This window comes from Macrobrachium rosenbergii, chromosome 42, assembly GCF_040412425.1.
Source record: "Macrobrachium rosenbergii isolate ZJJX-2024 chromosome 42, ASM4041242v1, whole genome shotgun sequence".
Lineage (NCBI taxonomy): Eukaryota > Metazoa > Arthropoda > Malacostraca > Decapoda > Palaemonidae > Macrobrachium > Macrobrachium rosenbergii.
Window position 1 is genome coordinate 28162512 of NC_089782.1, and position 21724 is coordinate 28184235.

The following is a 21724-nucleotide window of genomic DNA, read 5'->3' on the forward strand; positions in this document are numbered from 1 at the left end:
GTTATGTATAGGCTATGTACATATGCATAACTGTGGATTTGTTTTTTCAATATTATTATTATTATTATTATTATTATTATTATTATTATTATTATTATTATTATTATTACTGGCCTACGGGGGCTGTCCTATGTAACTCTACCCCTTTACCGAATTTCTAAATGGGCGTTGTCCTGTTTGTCGTTTCAAAACCTGCTCACGAATCTATTTTGCGTTTGTTTACGATCGCGGGAAAAGGTCATGCGAGGTCATGTGTTCGAACGCGGCGCAGATATCGACTGCGGCTTTTGTTGAGACTTCAATGCTTTTGGGATTTTTCCCTCCCACCGAGACTCGTGTTGACGTAAAAATCATGTTTAGGTGAAGGTCAGTCGTATTGTGATGTTATTATATACCCCCCGAGTCAGTACGTTTTGCTCTTCAAAGCGGCATAATAATGCTCTCTCTCTCTCTCTCTCTCTCTCTCTCTCTCTCTCTCTCTCTCTCTCTCTCTCTCTCTGTCAGGACATATTTGTGTGCAGTGTGGTTCAGTAGCGATCCAGGAAAGGTTGTCAGCATCTCTCTCTCTCTCTCTCTCTCTCTCTCTCTCTCTCTCTCTCTCTCTCTCTCTCTCTGTCGGGGGGGCATATTTGTGTGTACAGTGTGGTTCAATAACAGTCCAGGAAAGGTTGTCAAAATCTCTCTCTCTCTCTCTCTCTCTCTCTCTGTCGGGACATATCGTATCTGTGTACAGTGTGGTTCAATAACAATCCACGAAAGGTTGTCAGAATCTCTCTCTCTCTCTCTTTCGGGACTTATCTTATTTGTGTACAGTGTGGTTCAATAACAATCCAGGAAAGGTTGTCAGAATCTCTCTCTCTCTCTCTCTCTCTCTCAGTCGCGACATATTTGTGTACAGTGAGCTTCAATAACATAATCTAGGAAAGGTCGTCCGAGGTCATCGATTTTTGCTGTCGAGAATAGTTCGGATGTATTTACTTCAAAACACAAACACTCAAAAGAGATTTCGTTGGCTCTTCCTGTTGGGAAATTTCTGTCAGTGTTGCTGTTATTTCATGAAAATTAAAACTTGACTACTATCAGCCTTGAAGTGCTTTCATATTTGAAGCAAAAATAGGTTACGGTAAAATTGGTTTGTCGAGAATATATTGCCTGGAATGTTAATAACATTTTTTTGAGCTTGAATAAGTTACTTTAGAAGCTAGAAAGTATTGTGACCAGAGTATGAACAATTACTCGAAGATATTCGAGATAGTCTCCTCTGTGCCTCCAGGGCGTACTTCCCTAATTGAAAATTATCGTTTGATGCTTGTAGACTTCACGTCTGATATAGGAATCGTAATGGTAAATACAAGAATGTTTAGCTTAGCGAATGTAGAGTACATGATGGTTGATGCTGTGCTACTTCAGCCATCAGATAAATGCGCAGCGTTTCGTGCAAGAATCTGTTTTAATTGCCGTTCATGGAACCAAACCCTATGCTGACGTAAGGCCAGCGGAATTTGCGAAACAATAGGAGACAGTTACAACAACAGTCATTAGTGTTGCCTTTGCAACAGCGACAATAAGAGTGCCACAACAACAACAAGAGATAAATGCAATTATAAGACAACTTAACCAAAGCGGCGAGGGAGAAGTGTAATTGCTGCAACATCAACAACAACGAGGAACTCGTAGTTACAACAACGGGAACAGGAACAAGGAGACCCGCAGTTGCTAAGTGAAAGTGGTCGTCAATTTCCACCTGGCATTCCTGAGACGCCAGTGCTTTAGCCTGAGGGGTGCCGTGACGTCACCGGGAGAGGTTTGGGAGCCGTGACGTCACCACCGCCTTCTCTCAGCGACAACCTGAATGACTCAGATAGCCTAGTAAGCATCCGGTTTTTCGTTCTGCAGGCCAGAAAGTCTGGACAAGATGAGTAAAGGACTTCTCGCATGCGTGAGAGGGGAGCTTTTGTCCATCGAAGACCTGTGTAACTCCGTTGCCTTGGGTGCCGTGGCAGTTTGAAAGAAGTTGTGGTAGGAGTGAGTACGCTGGCAGTGTTTCGATAGTGGAGCAGCGTGACCAAAAGATCTAGTGTCGTGACGTAATTTGATTTGTTAAGAATCTTGTATTATTGCGCCGATATCGATTGCTATTTTGAAGAGCTATATATTTTCGAAAGTTCTTGTGCAATGCTGAATTTAAGTTATGGAATAATCTGATAACTGGGCGAATTGACGAATTGCTCACCAAGAATTCAAAGGTATTTATTCCACCAAGTATTTTGATTGTAAGGAATGCGAGAGTCATTTTTAACATTGGCAGTGTGCAAATGTTTCCACGTCTCGAGAATGACCAAACCAAGGTCTGTAGATAATTATAGACCTTGGACCAAACATTAAAATTACCGCAAGTCAGAATAAAAAAAAGTTATTCATTCAAAATGCGACATAACGGCCAAAGCCATTGGCAGCAATCGCTACCCTTGATGAAACAGCTTACATCCAATTAACTCAAATGGGGCGATTCTGAAGGAGGAGCGCTTTCTCTCTCTCTCTCTCTCTCTCTCTCTCTCTCTCTCTCTCTCTCTCTCTCTCTCTCTCCTGCAAGATCGTAGAGAAGATTGGGAGGTTGGGAAAAAGTACAGTCCGAAAGGGAATCGTAATTGGGACGGGGCGTGATAGAAATAAATGGGATTGGAAGTAAGATGGAGATCAACCCTTCGTCGAGTTGAGAGAGAGAGAGAGAGAGAGAGAGAGAGAGAGAGAGATCGGGGACCTGAAAGTGAATCGCGTCTAAATGGGAGATTGAGGAACGGTAATTAACATTTAATTGCTAATGTTGTAAGTGATGAAATCGATAGATGTTCCGAAGGAATGAGGGCGAGAAAAAAGCGAGTTGGACAAATGTGACGAAAACAAATAGGAGGAATGGAGAAAGAAAAGTGAACAGAGAGAGAGAGAGAGAGAGAGAGAGAGAGAGAGAGAGAGAGAGAGAGAGAGAGAGAGAGTTGCAATTGAGATAGCAGCTTTAAAATCTTGGAATTAGAACCTTGCTCAAATGATCATCATTCCCCCAAAGCAGGAGGTAACATTAAAGCAAGTATGGCTCGGAATCCCTGGAGAAATGCTGAAGGGCTTGATAGCAAACTTTTGAGGACCTGTGCTTCAGCAAGAGAGAGAGAGAGAGAGAGAGAGAGAGAGAGAGAGAGAGAGAGAGAGAGAGAGAGAGAGAGTGTCTTGAGGGAAATGAAAGTAACGTAGCGAGCTGAAGTTTTTGTAATGTTTAACCGGAAATGTCGTCACAGTTCGTTCACCAGTTTAGGTCGCGTGTGGATTTCAAAGTTGTTAATTGTACATTTAATGAAATTGGTCTGGAATTTGATGCTAATTTATATGTTCTTGTTAATTTATCAATTTTTCTAATAAATTTTCTCCTCTTTCTGCATTTCCCAGTACCTTCCGTTACTTCTTTCCAATGAACACCATAATAAGCTGTGGAAGCTTGAATTTCAGGTCAATGGCCCCTGTGGTCTGCTTGCTCCATATGAATAGGGTTAATCTTCTGATTAATAATAATAATAATAATAATAATAATAATAATAATAATAATAATAATAATAATGGAGAAAAATCCACAAGTACGTATATGTACATATATTTAAAGATAAAAATGTACAGATAGCTTTCGGGAAGCTATCTGTACAGTTTTATCTTTAAATATATATATATATATATATATATATATATATATATATATATAAACTGTGCATTTGTTTCTCCATTTTAAGACACATGCTACTATGAGTATTTTTTAAATAATAATGATAATAATAATAATAATAATAATAATAATAATAATAATAATAATAATAATAATAATAATACGATTAATCAAATAACTAAAAACTTGAAATATTTTTACAGTCGGTTTAGAGAAAAAACGTATAGTTTTGCATGATATTGCACCTCAGCAAAGCAGATTGCACCATCGGCTTATAGGAGGCAGCACGGGCCCACAGAAAATTCAGAATCTTGAGAAAGCATGAAGACATCAGATAGAAGAAAAGAGAGACAAAAAGGAATAAAAAAAAAAAGATTGAACGAATGTAAAACCGTGAAAACTGCCTCTCTCAACAGTCTGGTCTTGCAATATTGCAGAAAAATTGCAGAGTGGGGCCGAGAGATACCACCCCCCTCCCCTCCCCCCCCTTCGTTGTTGTTGTTGATCGCCTATGCAGAAGGATCCCTTCTTATCGCCTTTTTTTTCGGAGGACCCACATTTGGGGTTTTTGGGGGCTGGCTTCTGAAGGCTTTCCGTTTTTGCATTTTGGGTCAGGGGGCGTTAAAATTGGAAGGCCAGGGGGAGGGGGAATCCACTTTGCATATATACATAACGAGGTGCACGCGCGTGCAACTGCTGCTGCTGCTGCTCTCTCTCTCTCTCTCTCTCTCTCTCTCTCTCTCTCTCTCTCTCTCTCTCTTATGTATGCTTCATCTCGTCAGCTCGTTCAACCCACCCACCCACCCACCAAAGCACCATCAATTCCCCCACCCCTAACCAAGCCTCTCTCTCTCTCTCTCTCTCTCTCTCTCTCTCTCTCTCTCTCTCTCGTATTTCCTCGGTTTAGCCTTTTGTTCTCTTCTGGGAATTTACTTTTCATTGTTCGAATTTTCTTTATACCGGCTTTCATAGTTATATGACTCTCTCTCTCTCTCTCTCTCTCTCTCTCTCTCTCTCTCTCTCTCTCTCTCTCTCTCTCTCTCTCTCTCTCTTCTTATGCGTCCTTCATCTCGTCAGTTCGTTCACCACTCACCCACCCACTGACATATCATCCCTTCCCCTCCCTACCCAAGTCTTCTCTCTCTCTCTCTCTCTCTCTCTCTCTCTCTCTCTCTCTCTCTCTCTCTCTCTCTCTCTCTCTCTCTCCTTGTATTTCCTCGGTTTAGCCTTTTGTTCTCTTCTGGGAATTTACTTTTCATCATTCGAATTTTCTCTATACCGGTTTTCAGGGGAGAGAGAGAGAGAGAGAGAGAGAGAGAGAGAGAAAGAGAGAGAGAGAGAGAGAGAGAAAAATGTTAACGTCACGAGTTACAATTGTGGCTGGAACCTCGACAAGATACCATTCATGAGTGCTCTCTCTCTCTCTCTCTCTCTCTCTCTCTCTCTCTCTCTCTCTCTCTCTCTCTCTCTCTGACCCCGTGATGTCTGTACCCTGTTATGTCCAATAGATTCAGTATTGCATACTTCCTTTCTTTTGTTTCTGTCCTGGTCAAAAGGAGTGATGCTGACGACTTTGTCCTAGCCTTAGCAGTGAGGTGATTTCTGCGAATGTGTTCTTGTCGAGTTATTAAACAAATGATCAGAATTAATAATTTTTTTTTAGATTATTGGAATTTAATTTTTTCTTGTTTGGTTACTTTCGTCATACCTATGACGTCTTAATCCGTCTAAATATGTATAATGTTTGAAGTTTGGAAGTAGCTGGAGTTTATGTATATATATATAAATATTATATATATATATATATATATATATATATATATATATATATATATAGGCTATATATATATACATATACTTACTGTATATATATATCAATCATGAAGCTACAAATGTCGCTTAATATCAAATTCACGCTACCTCGGGAATATCCCCGATGGGGAATTATCACCGAAGGGGAATTTATAAGTGATAAGCGTGAATTTTATATTAAGCGACATTTGTAGCGTCATGATTGTATATAAATCATGGTGTGATAAAAAAGTTTCATTATATATATATACATATATAATTACATACACTCACTTCCACCATAACTGCAACCCGCTGCAGTCGACTACCTCCCCTTAGGATCGATCGCAGGAAACTCGCACGTGCTGCAAAGCAATTAGGTAAAACTGAGGCCAACTACCTCTCCCCTCTGGTTCGATAACTACCAGTTGACGTGCAAAATGGCCGCCGTGTTTAGTACCATCCCCTTCAGCTTTACCAGCAGTTTTACAATTTTCAATATAATTTACACTTAGAAAAGAAAAAAAACCTCTGCACACACAACTTTAATAGTGACCGGCGTCGATCAGTTTGATAGACGTAATAAAGCAACCAATCAGTCGATGATCTGCGATTCTGTGACTCAGTTTTGATAAACTAATCAATCAGGCAATCTTGAAAGTCGATTCTGATTCGCGTGTGACGCAGTTTTGATAAACTGATCAGTCAGTCTTAAATATTAACTTTGAGTAGCGCGTGACGCAGTTTTGATAAATTAATCAATCAATCTTGAATATTAACCTTTAGTTGCCTGGAATACAGTTTTGATAAACTAATTAATCAGTGAATCTTGAATACTGATTCTGAGTAGCGTGTGACGCAGTTTTGATAAACTAATTAATCAGTAAATCAGTCTTGAATATTGATTCTGGGTAGCGTGTAACGCAATTCTGATAAACTGATCAATAAATCAATCACTCTTGAATATTGATTATGCGGAGCATTGACGCCATTATGGTAAACTAATCAATCAGTCATTGTGACGCAGTTATGATAAACTAATCAATCAGTCTATTTTGAATATTGACTATGAGGAGCATTGACGCAATTATGATAAACCAATCAATCAGTCATTGTGACGCAGTTTTGATAAACTAATCAATCAGTCATTGTGACGCAATTTTGATAAACTAATCAATCAATCAGTCAGTCTTGGATATTGATTTAAAGGGATAATCCTTTCCAAATCCCGTCCCCTCCCTCCCACCCCCCAACCGGTTCTTCTACTCCCACTCGTCTCAAGTCCGCAGTCCCCAGTGATATGGGAGTTTGGGAGTTGCTGTTGTGGGGGTGAGAGGGGTGTGGGGGCGGGGGGGGGAGGGGGGATTGGACGCCAGTCAGTGTAAGCTTCATTAATGTCACGTTGATGCCAATCGCTTGATGATGATGCTCTCTCTCTCTCTCTCTCTCTCTCTCTCTCTCTCTCTCTCTCTCTCTCTCTCTCTCTCTCCACATGGTGTGTGTATGGGTAAATGCAACCAAGGTGTTTGTCTCTTGTTCGTGTTAATGACTCTCTCTCTCTCTCTCTCTCTCTCTCTCTCTCTCTCTCTCTCTCTCTCTCTCTCTCCACCGTGTGTATATAAATCCAACCAGTGTATGTGTCTCTTGTGTGTAAATGAATTCTCTCTCTCTCTCTCTCTCTCTCTCTCTCTCTCTCTCTCTCTCTCTCTCTCTCTCTCTATGTTTGTGTGTGTAAATGCAACCAAAGTGTCTGCGACTTGCTCATGTAAATTTCTCTCTCTCTCTCTCTCTCTCTCTCTCTCTCTCTCTCTCTCTCTCTGTTAATGCACTAGCCTCTGTCTCTCCATTATTTTTTACTTCAAGCCCAAATAAACGGACAACGGCTGACGCATGAATTTGTCAACGGAGGGACGCGAACTCAACTGAATTCTCATGAAAAACGAACTCTGCAAATTTATATGTTTCCTTTGAATTCCGCGACAGGATATTTTATGGTCGCACGGGTATGGTGGCATGTGTTCGGAAGGACAGCTTTGTATTGTTAGTTTTAATGTTGAGATGTGTCTCGTATCTCTCTCTCTCTCTCTCTCTCTCTCTCTCTCTCTCTCTCTCTCGATATATGTGTATATATACAGTATATATACACCGAGAGAGAGAGAGAGAGAGAGAGAGAGAGAGAGAGAGAGAGAGAGAGAGAGAGAGAGAGAGAGATACTGAATCTCTCAACATTAAAACTTAACAATATAAAGCCTCTCTTTCTGAAAACACGCCAGACCCGTCCGACCATGAATATATATATATATATATATATATATATATATATATATATATATATATATATATATATATATATATATGTATGTATATATATATATATATATATATATATATATATATATATATATATATATATATATATAATACATACATACACATACATACATACATACATACATACATACATACATACACACCGAGAGAGAGAGAGTATTTCGACATTAAAATCAGTCGATAATTCATTGGTAATATATACTAATAAAAGACAAATCTACATTTCAGTAGCATTTGCATGAAGTCAGCCCAGAAGATAAATATCTACTTTGAACACCATTTATGTTAAGTCAGTCCATAAGTCACGAATGAATTAAGCTAATAGAAGATAATGTAAAAAAAAAATCTACTTTAAACACCATCCTGGTTCGAAACTTTTCAGCGTCTTATCAAACGCTCCGGGGGAGTAGTGGCGCCAGTGCACCTCACGGGATGCACTGTAGGCATTGCTAAAGGTTCTTTGCAGCGTCCCTCCGGCCCCCAGCTGCAACCCCTTTCGTCCCTTTTACTGTACCTCCATTCATATTATCTTTCTTCCATCTTGTTGCTATCCACCCTCTCCTAACAATTATTTCATAGTGCAACTGCTTTGAGGTTTTCCTCCTGTTACGCCTTTCAAACCTCCTTGACTCTCAATTTCCCTTTCAGCGCTGAATAACCTCACAGGCCCCAGCGTTTGGCCTTTGGCCTAAACTCTGTATAACCCATCCCATTCCATTATTCTCGGACCGAAAGTTTGAAATTTTGAGGTCCTTCGGTTTTTTTTCATTTTTTTTTAGCCCGAGGCACATTAATATCTTTTGATGGAAGGGCATATGCTAATAAGGTCGACTTCCCCCCCCCTAAAACTTTTAATGATTAAGGATCGATTAGCATTTAGTCTATTAAGGAATCCTCCTCCCCCTCTCCCCTCCCCCTCACCTCCCCCGCTTTCATAAAGGAGATAAATACGTGGGCCATATTTTAATTTTGAGGGGATTAGCATTTTAGAAGTTTATTGAAGAAGTTTACCTCAGTTATGTATGGCTGATTTTTGTTCCCTTAGGAAATTGGTGGGTAATTAGTTTTATCATCAGTACTTGGCTGTAGTTATGAGTGTTATTTTGACTGATGGTTCAGATTTTTGGTGGGCTATATCTGTCAGGGGAAAAAACGGTTTATTAATTTTGTAATGTTCATAATATATATAGGCTATATTATATATATACATATACATATGTATATGTATATATATATATATATATATATATATATATATATATATATATATATATATATATATATTACACATTTCACATCCACACCAAAATCACATCATGCGCTCGCTCATACACGTCGGTACATCACCGGCATACATATGAAAATATGTGCGCGCTCGCGCATGCTCGTGGGAGCCAAATCTCTCTTCCATCATTTTCATATAGAGGCCAGGCTGGAGAGGAAAAAAAGAAAAAAAAAAGAAAAGAAAAACATCCCACGAAAAATGTTTTTGTTTGCGAATATTGGAGAAGGTATTTACATATCCATTTGTTTTTTTTTCTTCTCTCCCTTTTTTTGGCAGGGGGTTCGGGGGTTCGGGGTGGTCCTGGGCCCCTCAACATATTTTCGGGTTTTGACTTCGGCCCCAATAAACATAAATATCGGAGTATGATAATGCTGTGGCCTGGTGCGCCTTTTGGAACTCGGTCCCTCTGGATTCTCTCTCTCTCTCTCTCTCTCTCTCTCTCTCTCTCTCTCTCTCTCTCTCTCTCTGAGATAAAAGGGCGGATTTAGACTTCCCACTTTCGGTTTAAGGGGGCTTTGGGCCACACACACACACACATGGGCGAAAGGAGAGAGAGAGAGAGAGAGAGAGAGAGAGAGAGAGAGAGAGAGAGAGAGAGAGAGTGAGTTAACGCACACACATTCACGGAGAGAGGGAGAGAGAGAGAGTTAACGCACACACATTCACGGAGAGAGAGTTAACACACATTCACGGGGAGAGAGAGAGAGAGAGAGAGAGAGAGAGAGAGAGTGTTAACACACACACACGCACACAGACGAGACAGAGAGAGTTAACTCACACACATATGGGAGAGAGAGAGAGAGCGAGAGAGAGAGTGTTCACACACACACACACACACACACGCACACATACGAGAGAGAGAGAGAGAGAGAGTTAACACACATATGGGAGAGAGAGAGAGAGAGCGAGAGAGATCCAGCCAAAAATACACACACAAGGGAGAGAGAGAGAGAGAGAGAGAGAGAGAGAGAGAGAGAAACAAACAAACGCACACATACACACTCACACAAGCGGAGAAAGAGAGAAAGTTAACACATACACGCACACACACACACACACAACTGTCTGTCTTAAGGAGCTATAACAATTATTTTTTTTATTTTGTCCACCTCAGCAGAATTACAAGAGACGGACACTAAGGAGAGCATCATTCTTGTTATAATTGTCTGCCTAATGCAGCAATAACGTTTAATAACATAATTCATATTAATAATTATTTTTTGTCCACTTCAGCAAAAACTACACGAGACTGACGCTGAGGAGGGCACCATTTCTTGCTATAATTGTCCTTCTTATGCAGCTATGACGTAATAGCCTAATTCAGATTGATTTCTTTTTATTTTTTCCACCAGCAAAATTATGAGATAATCTAAAAACGCAATTTAGATTAATTCAATTTTAATTTATCTTCCTCAGCAAAATCACAAGAGACAGATACTGTCTGTCTTATGCAGTTATAACGTAATTATTTTTTTTTTCACCTCAGTAAAATTACACGAAACAAATATTATCCGTTTATCTTGTCCATCTCGACAAAATTACAGCCTCAAAGAAATAATTTTTTTTTTCCATTTTGTCCACCTCAGCAAAAATTACAAGAGACAAATAATTGTCTGTCTTTTACAATTATAACGTAATTATTTTATTTTGATTTTGTCCACCTCAGTAAAATTACAGCTGTGACATTTATAATAATTCTTTTTTAATTTGTTTCACTTCAGTAAAAATTACAAGCGACATATAATTATCCGCCGTATGCTTCTATAACGTAATTAATTTTTTTGCCCAACTCGGCAAAATGACAAGAGACCTACACCAAGGAGGGCACCATTTCTTGGTAACATTGTTTGTGTCATAGCTGGTGTCCGGTTTACAGAACCCGAGGAGAACGGTTCCTCTCCCTTTTCGAGAAAAACTGGGCCCCGCGGTTTCAGGTTTTTCTGTAACGATACAGTTACTAAACAGAAAGGATGAAGAAGCCTTTTTAGTAGTTTTTCTCTGTAGGAAAGTTCAGTTTTTGTTAGAGTTTTTTTTTATTTAGTTAAAAGTTTGTATAATATTTTAGAGGCTACATTGTATTGGGTATCTTTGCAGGAAGATTCAGCTTCTACGTAAGACGTTTCTTTCAGTCGATATTTGAGACTTATTAAATTTTAGTTATGCCATTTTTCAAGATTCTATTTTACTTCCTTCAAAGGAGAAATGTGGACTATTATTTTTTTTTTAGTTATACCTTTTAGAGACTTAGAAAAATATTGTTGGAAGGGAATTTTCGTTTTAGTGCATGAAGGCCTTTTTATGGGAATACCTAGCCTGTGTGAATACACATTTCCGTGTTTTTTTTTTTTGTTGTTGTTTAATATAGGAGTCTTTCAAGTTTATTTCTTTTGTGGTAATCATTTATACTCATATGAGAGACCTGGGTTCGATCCCGATGTGAGTCAGAAATTTCTGTGAAACACGTGATTGTGTGTTGAATATTTCCATTTGCCGGTATGTATAACAAGTTTTTGTCCATTACACTAAATTTTTGTTTGTATATGTATGTGTGTATGTATATTTGTAGTGTGAGTGTCTGCATGCATACACAAATAATTATTAAAAATTGGATGGTGTATAGACGTTGGACGTCTAAAGACATATATATAGAATCCACACCATTCTGTATTTTCCATTACCTTATGTTACTTCTTCCTTATGAACACCATAATATGAATTTCGAGTCAATAGCCCCTGTGGGCTTGCTCCATTTGAATAGGGTTCATCTTCTGAATAATAATAATAATAATAATAATAATAATAATAATAATAATAATAATAATAATAATAATAATAGTCAGTGGTCCCTATTGGCTTGTTCCATATAATGAATAGGGTTCATCTTCTGAATAATAATAATAATAATAATAATAATAATAATAATAATAATAATAATAATAATAATAATAATAATAATGTCAGTGGTCCCTGTGGGCTTGTTCCATATGAATAGGGTTCGTCTTCTGAATAATAATAATAATAATAATAATAATAATAATAATAATAATAATAATAATAATAATAATAATAATAATGTCAGTGGTCCCTATGGACTTGTGCCATATAATGAATAAGATTCATCTTCTGAATAATAATAATAATAATAATAATAATAATAATAATAATTTGTTTGTTTCACCTATCAGTGTGAAAGACCTTTCGCCCAGCCTATGAAACCCGAGAGTTCCCAGAGGCATCTTGGTCCTCTCATCCCAAAATCCGAAGCCTTCCTCTTCCCTTTCATCCCTTAATCCTAACGGTGTTTTCGGCTTCATCCTACAGTTGTAGGTTTACAGGTGCTGGAAACCTACAACTGGAAACGCACTGCTGGAAATTCAGTGCTGGAAACCATTTGGGTGCAGGAAGGGGTTATATTCCTTGGGTGTCTGCCTATCATTCTGTTTTACCATTCTCTCTCTCTCTCTCTCTCTCTCTCTCTCTCTCTCTCTCTCTCTCTCTCTCTCTCTCTCTCTCTCTCTCTCGTTTTCAAACCTGTATCATTATTATTTCATTAAAATTAGACTGTACAATCTCGATTAAATAATTGTCACCACTACCCACGTGAAAACATTCTCTCTCTCTCTCTCTCTCTCTCTCTCTCTCCCCTTCTGTGTATGTGTTTTAAAACTCATATCATTATTTCACTATAATGAAACCGGATAGTTGCGATTAAATATCACCCCTACTTACGTGGAACCATATTTCAGAACTCTCTCTCTCTCTCTCTCTCTCTCTCTCTCTCTCTCTCTCTCTCTCTCTCTCTCTCTCTCTCTCTCTCTCTCTCTCGTTTCATAGAGTATACCAATATTTTATTCTAATGAAACTTGAGAATGTCCATTAATAATTATCACCTCTACCTGTAGGTGAGGTGAAACCATTCTTCAGTTCTCTCTCTCTCTCTCTCTCTCTCTCTCTCTCTCTCTCTCTCTCTCTCTCTCTCTCTCTCTCTCTCTCTCTCAAAAAGTGTACCATTATTTTATTATAATGAAATTGGAGATTCTGTATTGAATAATTACCACCATTTTTCAGAAGTCCAGTCTCTCTCTCTCTCTCTCTCTCTCTCTCTCTCTCTCTCTCTCTCTCTCTCTCTCTCTCTCTCTCTCTCTCTCCACACACAACATGTCCCCTTCACCACCAGCAGACATGGAAGATCTGAAAGGCAGCTGGAGACGACAGGTAAACAGGTACCCGACCGCGCCGGGAGGGTCTGATGTTGTCGAGACCAACATCTCTAAGTGATGACTACGCTTCCAAATGATGTTTTGGGAAGCATTTATTGTTGGATTTTTAGTTTTCTGTAAAAGAAAACGATTGAGATGGCTTTGTCTGTCCGTCCGCACTTTTTCTGTCCGCACTTTTTTCTGTCCGCACTTTTTCTGTCCTCACTTTTTTCTGTCCGCACTTTTTTTTGTCCGCACTTTTTCTGTCCTCACTTTTTTCTGTCCGCACGTTTTCTGTCCGCCTACAGATCTTAAAAATTACTGAGGCTAGAGGGCTGCAAATAGTTACGTTGATCATCCACCCTCCAGTCATCAAACATAGCAAATTGCAGACCTCTAGCCTCAGTAGTTTGATTTTTTTTTTATTTTATTTAAGGTTAATGTTAGCCATGATCGTGCGTCTGGCAACGTTATAGGACAGGCCACCGCCTGGCCGCGGCTCAGAAAACTCGATTGCGCCGAAGAAACTTCGGCGCATTTTTACTTGTCTTTATTTGCTTTTCGTGAATTAGTGTAGCCTAATTAGGTTTGTTCTTTGTGTCTCTATTCAGAAATTTTTTTTTATTTTTTTGCTTAGTGAGATGGGAAATGTTTTAAGATTTTTGGTGGTTAATGTTTCATACGAACTTGCATTTTGTGAATTCAGAAATTATTGGTTTCTTCTTCTTCTTCTTCTTCTTCTTCTTCTTCTTCTTCTTCTTCTTCTTCTTCTTCTTCTTCTTCTTCTTCTTATTATTATTATTATTATTATTATTATTATTATTATTATTATTATTATTCCTGCGCCGATGTATGCAGTCTTGATTTTTTTATTCGGAATACATAAAGACGCTAAGTAAAATAACATACTGGGACCTTTTAAAAGTTAAATACCCATAATATAACCTACAATGTCTCCCGAGAGTCTAAAAGAAGCCTTTGTGGTATTGGGGAGACGTTTAGGGCATCAGAATGACCTTTGTTAGGAAGGGGTCAGGAGGGAGCAGGTAAACCATTAACTTCTCCCGAGAGAGAGAGAGAGATAGAGAGAGAGAGAGAGAGAGAAGCCACTGATGAAAGCGTAGCAGAGTTGACTTCGCATATGTAAATATACTTACATTCTTGCTAGAGAGAGAGAGAGAGAGAGAGAGAGAGAGAGAGAGAGAGAGAGAGAGAGAGAGAGAGAGAGAGAGGAAAAGTCTCCATCCAAAATTATAGAAAGTGTGAGGATTGTTAATCTTGAAAACAAGAGAGAGAGAGAGAGAGAGAGAGAGAGAGAGAGAGAGAGAGAGAGAGAGAGTCGCTATCCAAAATTATGCTAAGTATGAGGACGCTAATCTTGAAAACGAAGAGAGAGAGAGAGAGAGAGAGAGAGAGAGAGAGAGAGAGAGAGAGAGAGTAGGGAAGTTTTATGGGCATGGAATTTTTAGGAAATGACTTTCCCATTAAGAGAGAGAGAGAGAGAGAGAGAGAGAGAGAGAGAGAGAGAGAGAGAGAAGAGAGAGGCTGGGGAAAGTTGTACGGACTAGGAATTTCAAGGATATGTGACGTTCGTCCGCTTTCCCTCGACCAGGTATCTAAACATTTTGGTATTTAGCAGTTTTAAGGAAATAGCCAGAAAGTTATAATAACCATCGATATTGTAAGATAATTTGTTCATAATTCTTTTAACTATTTAATTGTGTCTAGCTTCATTTTTATCCAGTCAGTTCTGTAAAAAAAGTCATCACATACTCTCTTGAATAACTCAGTTCTAATGCGATTGAAAAGATAGTCACGTATGTTGGTTAAACATTCGCCACAGCTGATTTGAAACCGGCTTTGTGTAAACGTCCTGAAGTCAGCAGAAATAGATTAACAAAAATACTAATTGGCAACTCGGTGAAGTGTTGCCACTTTCCGCGAAAGGTGGTGACGTAAGTCTTTGTTAGCATAAATGCCAGTGTTGGGACAAAGAACGCGGACTGTGGAATGATTACAGCTAGAGAATTGTTATAAGGTTTAGTTAGCGTGCCTTGTCAGTTTGTAGTGATTTGTGTGTCTGAGTGGTTTGGGTGGATTAAAGGGATTTTGATAAATGTGTGTGTGTGTTTGTGTATGTATGTATGTGGTTTCTAGACTGAAAGAATTGAAGTTTTTGTGTGGCAAGGTGAAAGGCACATTTTCCTGCCAAAAATCAATAATTATGTGTGTGCGCTCTCTCACAATAATTGTGTGTGTGCGTGTGAGCGTGCACCATCTATTGTGTGGGTGTATTTACTGCCAGGAATTTGATAATGAACGCTGGAGAGAGAGAGAGAGAGAGAGAGAGAGAGAGAGAGAGGGGCCCTTAGCTTGACCGTCACCCCATACTCATCTCGCCTACCTGTTCTGTCTGGGCGGCTGTCAATTCCTCACGTCTCTTGTATCCAGGGTGGTTGTCAAGGCAGGAATATTTCTCTCTCTCTCTCTCTCTCTCTCTCTCTCTCTCTCTCTCTCTCTCTCTCAGCCCTGACGTGGACCCTTTGCCAATATCTCTTTATTTCCTTTTCTTACGGGCGAGGGACGTTTGGGGCAGGTGACTTTTTGATTTATGTAAGCGTTCCTCCGTGGGATTAAAGTTATGCTTAACGATAATATTTACGAGAGTTAGACTTGGTTTCTCAGATATATATATATATATATATATATATATATATATATATATATATATATATATATATATATATATATATGAAAATACACTGTAGTATTACAGGAAAAGACATTCATTTCATATATATATATATATATATATATATATATATATATATATATATATAATCAAACAACACCACAGGTGAAAAATTGAGAGGATGGATGTAGGTCCTGACTGGTTTCGACTTTTGTTTCCAAACTATTAAGAAAGTCTGATTAACTCATATATATATATATATATATATATATATATATATATATATACATATACATATATATACATACATACATACATATATATATACATATACATACATATACTGTATATGTATATATCCATCCCAGTACCTGACAGTTTTATCCATTTATAGAATTTTTTTTCCAAATTCTCTCATCACAAAAGATTGTCTAAATACAAGGTTACCCTCCTCCCCTGTTTTTCATGCGTATAATGCGTAAACTCATTTTTCCCTCTAATGGTAAAGGAAGGGGCCTAATCCATAGTCTTTCCTAAAATCCTACAATGAAGAATAATGGAAGTCCCAGAGATGAAAGTAAGGCTTCATTATTTATCATTATTTATGGTGAACGCAAGAACTCTATAGCCGGTATGTAAAGTTTAGTGGCCTCAGAGAGAAATCCCCGTGGGGGGGGGGGGTAGTGCCGTCAGTGCACCTCACGCGGTGCACTGTAGGCATTACTTGAGGTTCTTTGCAGTGTCCCTTCGGCCCCTAGCTGCAGCCCCTTTCATTCCTTTTACTGTACCTCCATTCATATTCTGTCGTATGTCTTACTTCCCACCCTCCTGTCAATTGTTTCATAGTGCAACTGCGAGGTTTGCCTCCTGGTACGCCTTTCAAACCTCATACTCTCAATTTTTCTTTCAGTACTGAAAGTCCTCATAGCTCCCAGTACTTGGCCTTCTGTCCTAAATTCTATATAGGCTACTATCTATCTCAGAGAGAAAGCGCTATTGGTTAAGACGTCAGTGTCTTTACTGGGTGACTCAAGAGGACGAACTCATGCTGGCATAAGGCCAGCCAAACTTTAGAACAGCAGACATTATTCTCCCGTTTAGTAAATTGAGAAATCCTGGTTTCTCTACAGGTATAGACCACTTTTGAAGACCTTGGCAAGCTGTCTGGGTTTAAATGGTTTTACATAAACAGGTTTCTCTCCAATAAAGACAGGTTGTTAGGTTTACCGGATGAAATATGAAATCATATTTGTTTAGTGGGGGTCGACGAGCTGTTGATGACCCTTTGTTGTAGGCCCCGAAAGCTGCTTTTTTCATTTCAGACTTAATAATCGGGTAGATGATGAATGCTGCAGTAACTGGCTTTGTTCTTCAATGAAGCCATCCCTTGTAGGGGAAACAGGTCATTGAGATTATATATTTATATATATATATATGTATATATATACTGTATATATATACATATACATACATATAGATACGTGTATATGTATATATTTATTATATATTTCTTTGGAGCATCCCTTGTAGAAAACATACTGTATATATATATATATATATATATATATATATATATATATATATATATATATATATATATATATATATATATATATATATATATAATTAATCATTCATTCACACTTTTAATGCAATATGCTCGTCTCCACAAAGCCTAAAACCCAGATGAAATCCAAAATGAGAAATTATCTCTGAGTAACATTTTCTCAAGCTATGTTTTATTTTAGCCTTACACCAAACTCAGCAAATTCTCTCTCTCTCTCTCTCTCTCTCTCTCTCTCTCTCTCTCTCTCTCTCTCTCTCTCTCTCTCTCTCTCTCTCTCATGGCTTTCTGGGGAGAGATAAGCGAAAGCAGTTAACACCGCGAATTGGGTCGGTGATTACACCTGCTAACTGGTGCTCGTCTCCGGGAAATGACTCTTGCTTCGCTCTTAAGGGAAAGCTGTGGTAGAAGTCGACCTTCCAAGGGCGCTGGTTACGTCAACACACAGAGAGAGAGAGAGAGAGAGAGAGAGAGAGAGAGAGAGAGAGAGAGTGCAGGCTTTGGTGATGGTACGTGGGTGTTTTTGATACGATTTGTAATTCTCTTCTCTCTCGATTTTTTGGTTAGTTTTTGGATCGAGCACCTTCTCTCTCTCTCTCTCTCTCTCTCTCTCTCTCTCTCGATTTTGGTTAGTTTTGGATCGAGCATCATCTCTCTCTCTCTCTCTCTCTCTCTCTCTCTCTCTCTCTCTCTCTCTCGATTTTGGTTAGATTTTGGATCGAGCATCATCTCTCTCTCTCTCTCTCTCTCTCTCTCTCTCTCTCTCTCTCTCTCTCTCTCGATTTTGGTTAGTTTCTGGATCGAGCATCATCATCATCTCTCTCTCTCTCTCTCTCTCTCTCTCTCTCTCTCTCTCTCTCTCTCTCTTTTATATACTCGCATTTTCTTTTGCCATTATATCTATGGAACAGCCATCATAATTCCTCTCTCTCTCTCTCTCTCCCCCCCCTCTCTCTCTCTCTCTCTCTCTCTCTCTCTCTCTGCAACGTCCGCCGCCTTGATGTTGGGAAAAAAAAATCCTTCACCCGAAAGTCCTGCCTGGGACGCTCCCGCAGGATCTCACTTCTTTGTTGGGAGAGAAGGAGCCTTTCGCTTTAACCGCGCCTCTCCCACGGCAAAAGATCCTATCGTGTAGGACTCCCCTCCGTCAGGACATGGTCTCGGAGAGGCGACGCCTTCCATCTGAAATTGGGTTGACGTGGTTCTCGATTTGTTTTCACAGGCGCAATAATACACACACACACATATATGTATATGTATATGTATATGTATGTATATATATATATATATATATATATATATATATATATATATATATATATATATATATATATATATATATATATATATATATATATATATATATATCTATAAATATATATATATAATAAGACTTAGGTAGATAGATATATGGAACGAAAGCATAAATAATTGAATTGATATATATTAATATATACAGTATATAAATGTATATATATACATATATATTTATTTATTTTGAGTATTTGAAAATGTAATTATTCGAAAATTACGAAACGTCGAGAATAAATATGAACAAGAGAGGTGAATCGCAATTGTAATATATATGTCCATATATATATATACATACACATACACACATACATATACACGCTAGCTCGTAAATATTAGAATTGTGTCATAGTATTTCCGCGAACTTCGGCAAAACGCCATTTAATATTGCCAGAATGGCCTTCACTCCACTCGGTATCATTCTCTTCGCAGGAAACGCATCTTCACAGAGAGAGAGAGAGAGAGAGAGAGAGAGAGAGACAGAGAGAGAGAGAGAGAGAGAGAGATTAATGGACGGTGCAATGGCGTAGTCTTTCATATATTTCAGTGTGAATATGTATCGGCCGAGGTGTTGTAAAAGGAAATTATAGCCATCGTTCATTCTGCTCTCTCTCTCTCTCTCTCTCTCTCTCTCTCTCTCTCTCTCTCTCTCTCTCTCTCTCTTTTATTCGTTCGTAATATATATATATATATATATATATATATATATATATATATATATTTATTTATTATTTATATATACATATGTAATATATGTATGTATACTTATATAATATATATGTATATATGTATGTATGTATATATATACATAATGTAAATTCACAAATATAACGTTAAGCCACAAATATCATTTAATGTCGAATTCACTATATCTCAGTAATAGTGTAGTGGCTATTAAACGATATTTGTGGCTTATATATATATATATATATATATATATATATATATATATATATATATATATATATATATATATATATATATATATGCATATGTGTGTGTGTGTATATATATATATATATATATATGCATATGTGTGTGTATATATATAATTTTTAAGGTGGATTTTAATGGTTTACTTGTATATTTAAATATAAATTCATGCTAGTGAGAAAATGCCTTGAAACTGACTGCTTCCACAATAATTACATTACGCACATATACTTGATGAGTTTATAATTATACAGCACAAGTTTATTGTGCTAATGAAGAACATAAAAATTTATTTATGCTGTTTTGTAATGGCTCTTCGATTTCAGCAGCTTGGTCCTCCCCCCAAAGTTTATGACCCATAAATAAGTCCCGTCATTATCATCCTTTGAATGGTTTATTAAATCGGCTCTATCGTACTAATTTGATTTTTTTTATCTGAGGGCGGGACTAGTTGGGGAGGGAGTCCTCCCCCCAGGGTATTCCTGCCTTTCTCCCTCTGCCCCTCCTGTCAGGTCCTCACTCCCCCGAGGGGGAGGAGGAGGAGGATGATGAGATGCTCCCTACAGGAGTCTTTATAAATATCACGGTTTTGGAAGCGACATAATTTGTCTCCTAAATCCTCTCTCGTTTCCAAGATGGACGCTTCTCAGTTCGTTTAGGGTTCCTTCTTATGATCGCGCATGCGCTGCTTTTTATCCACCGTTCGTCGAGTGCTCTCTGAGAAAGGATATTATCACAATGTTGTGTCTTCCCTTTCTTTTGTCACTCTTCAAGAGTGAAATTATGATTAGTCTTCATAAGGCTTTTAAGACCAAAGTGCGTTGCCTACTTACTGGATAACCTGGATGTTGAAGTTTTCTCTGGTCTGTGTGCTTGTGTGCGCGCTTGCGCTCTGGCACTCCTGGTAATTTATTATACATTTCATCATTTTTCATTCATTTCTTTTGGTCGTGGTGATGTAATTTCTCTCTCTCTCTCTCTCTCTCTCTCTCTCTCTCTCTCTCTCTCTCTCTCTCTCTCTCTCTGTGTCAATGGTTGATGTGAATTCTTGGTAACTCATTATATCTTCTTGTTTCTCTCTCTCTCTCTCTCTCTCTCTCTCTCTCTCTCTCTCTCTCTCTCTCTCTCACACACACACACACACACACACACACACTTTCTCTGTGTTTCTGTTTGTTCTTGATAATTTGTAATTCAGTTTACATTTTTGTATCTCTCTCTCTCTCTCTCTCGTCCCTGACTGTTTCAAGAATAGTGGAGATCCGACGGAGGAGGTGACCTAAGCCTCCTCCAGTGTGCTTTGCAAAGCACTTTTCTTTCCTCGTTCTGAAGACTTTTTTTTTTTTTTTTTTTAACTTTTAAAGACTTTTTTTTAAGACTTTTTATAAGACTTTTTTTTTGGCGGGCCTTCGTGAACCGTCAGCGCCATCTCTTGGCGACGACCTCCTCTGATGTATGTTTTTTTTTTTAATATAATGAAGACGAGCCGTTTTTAATACTTGTGCAAATTAGGTGAGTTATGCACTGGACGACTCTTTAGGAGGAAAGGGAGGAAATTTATCTCTCTCTCTCTCTCTCTCTCTCTCTCTCTCTCTCTCTCTCTCTCTCTCTGTCTACTTTGCCTTCGAAGTTTTGTTACTCGTTTTGAATAATGCATGTTTAGTTTGCCAGTCTCTCTCTCTCTCTCTCTCTCTCTCTCTCTCTCTCTCTCTCTCTCTCTCTCTCTCTCTCTCTCTCTCTCTTCTGTTATTTTTGAAGTCCTGTTATTCGTCGTTAATCATTCACCTCACTCCTTCTCTATGCAAGTTGCTTTCAAAGTTTTTGAATAATTCCTCTTTAGCCTCTCTCTCTCTCTCTCTCTCTCTCTCTCTCTCTCTCTCTCTCTCTCTCTCTCTCTCTCTCTCTCTCTCTC

The 21724-nt window shown here is 38.4% G+C and overlaps 1 protein-coding gene across 17 annotated transcripts in view; it reads left to right on the plus strand.

Annotated features, from left to right (window-relative positions):
- Positions 1-21724, plus strand: part of LOC136828121 (protein draper-like) — a 321250-nt gene that overhangs the window by 75160 nt on the left and 224366 nt on the right. The window contains exon 1 of one of the 17 annotated variants that reach the window (XM_067085911.1): positions 1904-2246. The exons of 14 other annotated variants lie outside the window; for them this stretch is intronic. The gene's annotated coding sequence lies outside the window, so the exon portion shown is untranslated. Of the gene's footprint in view, positions 1-1903; positions 2247-21724 lie in introns of those variants that run through there. 2 more of the 17 variants (XM_067085908.1, XM_067085899.1) reach the window with 2 other exon arrangements.